The sequence below is a fragment of the Zootoca vivipara genome, chromosome 15, assembly GCF_963506605.1.
Source record: "Zootoca vivipara chromosome 15, rZooViv1.1, whole genome shotgun sequence".
Lineage (NCBI taxonomy): Eukaryota > Metazoa > Chordata > Lepidosauria > Squamata > Lacertidae > Zootoca > Zootoca vivipara.
The window spans coordinates 15193228-15200961 of NC_083290.1; the positions used below are offsets into that span (position 1 = coordinate 15193228).

Sequence of the window (7734 nt, forward strand, 5' to 3'; positions counted from 1 at the left end):
GGAGCCCTCCAGATGTTTTGCATTACAATCCTCATCTGTCCCTGCCAGCACAGCTGCATGATGCTGGGGGCCAATGGGAGCTGTAGTTCAAAACATCTGGAGGGCACCAGGATGGGGAAAGATGTCATAGAGTGTTGTAATTACCATAGATAAATTAGCAATGAGTACCATGAGTCTCATCATGGAGGAGAAGGCTATCAATGGCTATAAGCGGGGATGGCTCAGCTCTGCCACCATGGTCGGAGGCAGCAATGCTTCCAGATACCAGCTGCTGGAAGTCACCGCGTGAGAGAGTGCTCTTGTGCTCAGATTTCCCACAGGTATATATGGTTGCCCACTGTGAGAACAGGATGCTGGACTAGATGGGCCACTGGCCTGATCCAGCAGGCCCCTCTCATGTTCTTAGAACGTAACATGCTGCAAGATTTAGCAGCAAAAGAAAACACACACACAGGCCAACAGAGTCCAGAACTTGAGCTATAAACATAAAATAGTCGTAGAAAACAAGATTTAAGGCCAAGCGAAATAGCAGCATGGCTGGTGGCCAGCTTATCTGCATTGGAAAGAGAGAAAGTCTTGGCACCAAAATCACTATGGGAGGTTGCCAACTATTTCACCAACCTACCCACCCAAAATATGAGTACTGTTTGACTGAGGCTATGCCATGATTTGCATTCAGGGACTGTAATTTTTACACATGCATCCCTCTTATCATGGCAATGCCTAGAGTGGGCAACACAATTACTGGTATATATAGGGTTATATGTAGTCTGTGAGTAAAACAGGTCTGTGACTATCGTTCTTCCACCATTCTGGCAGAGATGAGTCAGGCTGCTGAAAAAGCCAGGGGTTCTCCCCATCCTGCTGTGAGCAGCTCACCTCCCCCCTGGTCTCCCAGAACCAGAAGACAGCAGAGCTAAGCCAGAAGAGGGGTGAAGAGTGAAGAGGGTGGACAGACAGGCATGGCAACGAAGTTTCAGATTGCTTGGGATGGAATCAGGGGCAAAGGAGGAGACTTAGGCAACTGTGGGAAGGTCAGGAACCTTCAATCTGCACAACTGCCTTATTATAAAACTGCAAGATTTGCTGAGAGGAGTTGCTGTGCTCACTAGGCCCAGCCTCCTGAGTTGACCATGTTTCCTTGAATAAAAAGTTAACTCCACTAACGCCATGTAATTTACTGCCAACCTGCTCCTGACAGCCAGTGACACACACCCTAAACAGGAGAGAAACAGCCTCAGCCTCATGGCATCATGTGATAAGAATATGCGTTCACAGCAATTCAGTATAATTGCAGGAACAAAAAGGCCAACTGCAGAAAACTATCAAGACAGCACAGAGAGAAAATGTGTTATCAGCCACCCTGATAGCTATGAAGTTATCACCCGGACCTGCAGGGAAAACTGGCACTGTCAAGATTTATCATGCCAGGTAGGCGCTTTTGTGCAACTCACTCAAAGTGTGTCTGCAAGGAGATTATGCAAGGACTAGTCAAGCAAACTGTGTCCCGCCCAAGGAGATTATGCAAGGACAGTCTGTCATTCCTTCAAATGACCAAAACAAAACAAGCCAGCAAGGAGGGCCCAGTTAGGGCAGGAGCTGCGTGCAAAAGCAACCTGCATAGAGCTGGTAGGCAAGGGAAGTAGGCAAGGTCACTTCACAACAAGATGCAAATATGAAATATATACAGAGATTAAAACTGGAGGTAGAGTGTTCATCCAAAGGGGGAGAGAATCCAAGAGTAGCAGCAGTAACACCTTTATTGGAACTAAATAGTCACCAAGCAAGCAAGAAAGCACTGAGTTCCTCAGCATTCTTCTTCAGGTTAGGAGTGTTTCGTTGTTGGTTTTTGTGCTTAACATAAAAAACTGAGAAATAACTAATGCCACTGTACAAGACGGAAGAGTCCCAGAAACTGCACACTGCAAGTTGGAACAGGAGATGTGTCATGCAGAATTACTTAGCCTAGGTCACCCCTGAAGTAAGGAGCTCTCATTCTACCCAACCTCTGCATCCAGAAAGACTGGGAAAATATCTTTCTGCCCAAGACCGTGAGGAGCCTCTTGGTTTAGCTGGCCCAGTGACCTCACTCAGAATAAGGGAACTGCACATGTTCATACAGAACAAGGAACAAACAGAAAATGATTAAGCCTGTCCTAACTAAGCCACGAGAATCCAAGTAAGTCTTCTGCTGTTCATCAGGAGCAGCTGACAACCAGTGAATGAAAACACCCTTTTTCTAAGTAGGAGGTTGAAAGCAAACTTGGCAGCCCAACACTGATGGGGAAAGAGGAGAGCTGCCTTTGCAGGCCAGGAATACATCTAAGAGTGTGCAAATGTTTGCTCTTGCTGAGTCAAACACGCAGAGGCACTCAGGAATGTCACCAGTATGCAAGAAGCCTCGGGAACGGAAAGGACTGGGATGACTTCATCATCAGTATTTTCCATGAATCCTCTACAGGATCTAGGAGGCAACTCGACTCCACAGCCGCACTCAGCACACAGTGGGATAGTTGTGCTTGACCCATTTAATCCAGAAAGGTGCTGAGAAAGAGGGGCAGAGCGAGAGGGAGGTGTTCTGCAACCCCTGACAGGCGTTTTGAAAAGGCAGTCATGTTGTGAGGTCACCAGAGAATCATGGGGAGGGGCTGAGCTGCCTGCACATCAAGACAACAGCCAGAGCTAGAGGGGTTTAAGGTCAGGAGCTCATTTTTACAGGGGCAGCAGTGTCAATCTGCTACACAAAGTGAAACAGAAACAGTAGCCCTGCAGCACTTCAGCAGCTACATCTGAAAAATGAGGTGGAGAAGGGAGGGAAGGGCAACAGCCCAGGGGGAAAATCAGTTCCCAGAAAGTCCTCTTTAACACAAAAGAAAAAAAATTCCTTCAGTAGCACCTTAAAGACCAATTTTGGTATGAGCTTTCGTGTGCATGCACACTTCTTTAACACAGTTACCAATCTCTTGCTAGTGACAGAAAGATGGGTGAGAGAGAAGGCACAAACACAATTGGGTCCTGGATTTAGCCATGTGGCGTCCAAATGCTGATCTTCTGTGCACAGGGTAGGGAATTCAACTTGTACCAGAAAGTCTGGAGTGCACATCTCCACTCAAGGGGGTGGGAGGAATTCCAGCTCCAGATGATTAATCTTCAGAACAAACTGGCTGGAGCCACCTCTGCACTAGAGGCAGTACCAGGCTCAGCAGGCTGGGGAAATGCAAGGAGCAGCAGGCAGGGATGGAGGAAGAGAACCGGGATTCAAGCTGCAGCAAGGACCGAGGAAAAGAAGTCAGCGTTTTCCTCTAGTTTTAGAACTCCAAGCATCGTTTTTCTTCAAAAGCATGAGGGGAACACAAAGAAAAAACACTGGGCAGATTGCCGTGCAGATGGGTCACCATCAGCAAAGAGCCACCGTCTCTTCCTAGTACAGCACACTGTTCTGTGTATGCAAAAGGTCCCTCCAGTTAAGGAATGCCTTAGGCTCCTTTAGCTCAGAACTGTTTACGCTGGCAGCAGCTCTCTAGGGTTTCAGACTCGGGTTTCTCCCAGTGTACCCAGAGAGGCCAAAGATAGAAGCTGAGCCTTTCTGCATGCAAAGCAGACACCCTACCACTGAGCTACAGCATTTCCCCTTTAGGAGAACCATAGAATTGTATGGTTCGAAGGGACTCTTGGGATCATCTAATCCAACCCCCTGCAATGCAGGAATATGCAGCTGTTCCATAAGGTATCAAACTGGCAACTTTGGCGTTATCAGCACCACACAGTAACCAACCGAGCTACCCAGGCTGAAGAGATGGGATAAGAGACTCTGGACAGCTGCTGCAAGTGAGTGTCGACAGCACTAGGGGACATGAACCAAATGTCTAATGAGAGTAAGGCATCTTCATATGTCCATATACACTTCAGTTTAGTGTGTCTACAGGTAGATTTTTAAATCTGCTCACAGGACAGAAATGTCGGTTTACCTCCTTGTACTCAATTCTCTGTTAACCCCCATAGGAAGCCTCCTCACCCCCTCTACCTCCCTTGGGATAAGTGTTAGAAAATAGCCAAGCGCCTGACACATTTTGCAACTGGCACAGGTCCAATTGCAACCACACAGAGATATCTTGATGCCAGGCTGGCGACAGACATCTCCATCTAGCTGGCCCCTCCAGCTCTCTTAAGCAGGTAAGCAGAAGAGCTTCTTTGTTGCATTTATATCCTGCTTTTTTCTCCAAGGAGCCCATGGTCCACGCCACTCCTCAGTTAATCCCTACAATGACTCTGTGAGGTACGGTAGGTTAAGAAGCTGTGACTGGCCCAAAGTCACCCAGTGAGCTTCATAACTGAGAGGGGATTTGAACCCTGATCTCCCAGGTCATAGTCTGACACTAACCACTACACCACACTGGCTTCCTAGAGTACTTCTGCTATGGGGCAGCTATAAAAATTAAGTAGATGATTAATATTGAGAACACAAAATGTCACTTAAGGATATGAAATATTGTCCTTGCAGCTTGAATTTGTTTTATGCTGGATTGTTTTATTTAATTTGTTGTAAACTGCTTGGATATTTTTTTCCTTTTTGGGTGTGGAACTCCCTGCCACTGGAGATTACGCTTAAATTTGCTTAGAGGAAGAAACAAACTCAGGCATCAGTTCTTATAATGAGAGCTCTTCCAATGCTGTAATAATAATAATAATAATAATAATAATAATTTATTATTTATACCCCGCCCATCTGGCCGGGTTCCCCCAGCCACTCTGGGCGGCTTCCAACAAAACACCAAAATACAGAAATCCATCAAACATTAAAAGCTTCCCTAAACAGGGCTGCCTTAAGATGCCTTCTAAAGGTCTGGTAATTGTTGTTCTCTTTGACCTCTGGTGGGAGGGCATTCCACAGGGTGGGTGCCACTACCGAGAAGGCCCTCTGCCTGGTTCCCTGTAACTTAGCTTCTCGTAGCGAGGGAACCGCCAGAAGGCCCTCGGCGCTGGACCTCAGTGTCTGGGTAGAACGATGGGGGAGGAGACGCTCCTTCAGGTATACTGGACCAAGGCCGTTTAGGGCTTTAAAGGTCAGCACCAACACTTTGAATTGTGCTCGGAAACGTACTGGGAGCCAATGTAGGTCTTTCAGGACCGGTGTTATGTGGTCTCAGCGGCCGCTCCCAGTCACCAATCTAGCTGCCGCATTCTGGGTTAACTGTAGTTTCCGGGTCACCTTCAAAGGTAGCCCCACGTAGAGCGCATTGCAGTAGTCCAAGCGGGAGATAACTAGAGCATGCACCACTCTTGGGAAGTTAGCCTATTTTATAGGCTAAGGTCCTCAGGAGCAGGAACCTCCTGAGGACCTTAGTCCAACCTCCTGCAATGCAGGAATAAATTACTTCCCTAGGAAACACCACTTGGGGAAAAGTGAATAGTGATCTTTTGTGGGTCAGAACATGGGATCCTAATTCTGGTACAGGTTACAAAAATTCATTGACTGATAACATGCTCAGAATACCTGTTGCTTAATTCTTGGTGTGCATGCATCCACCTGAGCTACGATTTTGTCCCCAATCCTCGATATGATTCTTTCCCCACACTCCCATTTGTCTCCTGACAACCACCCTGCAACACGGACTAGATTATTATTGCATTTAACAGTGATATCAACATAATACTAAAATAAATAAAATTCATAAAATACTGCTAATCATAATAATGTTAAGCTCCCAGCTTATGTGGGGGGGGGGGAGAGCTCCCACTACTCATTTAAAAAGTTAAGACAAATTACTACTATCCACACGCACACAGTTAATAAGTTGACATCAAAACATGATTGCCTCCATACCAACAGTTGGAGAACAACATGCTAACTTCTGAAGCAAAAAAAAATTAAATCATTTCTGCATAAGCCTGTAAATCACTATTAAAATAACTCAAAAACTAATTATACTTTATCACACAACAGTTCTATTTATAGTTTTAAGTTCCCAGTTCATGCAAGAGGGACCTTTGCACTCTTCCTCCAAAGTCAGGGAAGACCAGCCCATCTATAACTGCTTCTTCACCATGAGATTTTTTTAAACATTAATACTAAATTTAATTCCAGTTTTATCTACTGTTGTTAAGTCTTTATATACAATAATTACATATTCTATATAGAGGATATATTTTTAGGTAACCTGCCATTTGTGGTCATAAAGGACCACCTTGTCCTCAGGGGAGGAGATAAGTGACCCACTATGCAGCACTTAAGGTGACGTCCAACTCAAAAAGTCAACCACTGAAGTCGTCGTTACTCAAGCCCACTGATTTCACTGTAACCAGTGTTGGTCCTACTCAGAGTAGGCTCACTGAAATGAATGGGCATGACTTCCTTGTTGTCGACTCTTTGTGATCCCATGGACTTTCTTAGGTCCCTTCATTTTGGTGGGTCTGCTCTACATATCACCTTTCACTTAAGTCTCAAGGACAATGACAGCCATATAATCAAAACAATAGGTTGAAAAACAATTTAAAAAATCAAAGATAGGTTTAAAAAGGCAGAGACCTCAAAACATTCACGCAGCTGGAAACAGCAACTAACATTTTATAAGATCCATAATGCTAAAATTATTTTTAAAAAATGATACCATCATTCACTGATAATATAATGTACAGGTGATCCATAAATAATAAAGATATAATAAGGTAAATATAATGCATTAACTGATAAACACAGTTATAGTTAACTTGCAAAATAGAGCCGTCGTAAATATGATTTACCATCTCCTGCCAACCTAGCATCTCCTGCCAACCTACCATCCAATTTACCATCTCCTGCCAACCTACCATCTCCTGCCAACCTAGCAGTTCGAAAGCACGTCAAAATGCAAGTAGATAAATAGGAACCACTACAGCGGGAAGGTAAACGGCGTTTCCATGTGCTGCTCTGGTTTGCCAGAAGCGGCTTTGTCATGCTGGCCACATGACCTGGAAGCTATACGCCGGCTCCCTCGGCCAATAATGCGAGATGAGCGCACAACCCCAGAGTCGGTCACAACTGGACCTAATGGTCAGGGGTCCCTTTACCTTTACCTTTAAATATGATTTATACAACATATCTTTCACTTTGATCTTAGCCACATAATACAGTGGGTTGCACCCAACTAAGCTCCACCCAAAGCTGACCCACTGAAACCACTGAACCCAACTAAGCCAGTGTGGTGTAGTGGTTGAAGCGCTGGGCTGAGACCAGGGTTCAAATCCCCATTAAATCATGCAGCTCCCTGGGCGACCTTGGGCCAGTCCCTGTCTCTCAGCCTAGCCTACCTCACAGGGTCGTTGTGGGGATTACACGGAGAAGGGGGGAGAAGAACCACGTTCCTCACTTTCAGCTCCTTGGAGGGTAAGAAGGTGCAATACATAGATTAACAATAGCAGGGCAATTCGGTGACAAACACTTTAATTACAGCAATTAAAGCTCCCAGATTACTCAGTAAGGAAGGAAAGATGGGGGGGGAGGGTGCGGGGTCCTTTCACTTTCCTTCCCACCCACCCCCAAACTCCACAGGGTTTTGAAACCCCTTTTCCCCTCCCTCTTCAGCCCCACAGCCAGCCAGACTCACCTGGGGGGGCCCTTCGCCGCCTCCTGCGTCTCCTCACCAGCTTGTTTCTCCTTTTCTCGGCTCCTTCTTCCTCCTCCTCCTCCTTTCCCCGCCCTTCGGCGTCCTTGCGTCACTTCCGCAGCGGGGAAAGCGAAGGGCGTCGCTGGGCGTC

At 46.1% G+C, this 7734-nt stretch overlaps 1 protein-coding gene across 2 annotated transcripts in view; it reads right to left on the reverse strand.

Moving 5' to 3' along the window:
• Window positions 1-7665, reverse strand: part of RABGEF1 (RAB guanine nucleotide exchange factor 1) — a 34043-nt gene extending 26378 nt beyond the window's left edge. For both annotated transcript variants that reach the window (XM_035139233.2, XM_035139230.2), the window contains exon 1: window positions 7584-7665. The gene's annotated coding sequence lies outside the window, so the exon portion shown is untranslated. The remainder of the gene's footprint in view (window positions 1-7583) is intronic.
• Between the last annotated feature and the right edge of the window lie 69 nt (window positions 7666-7734).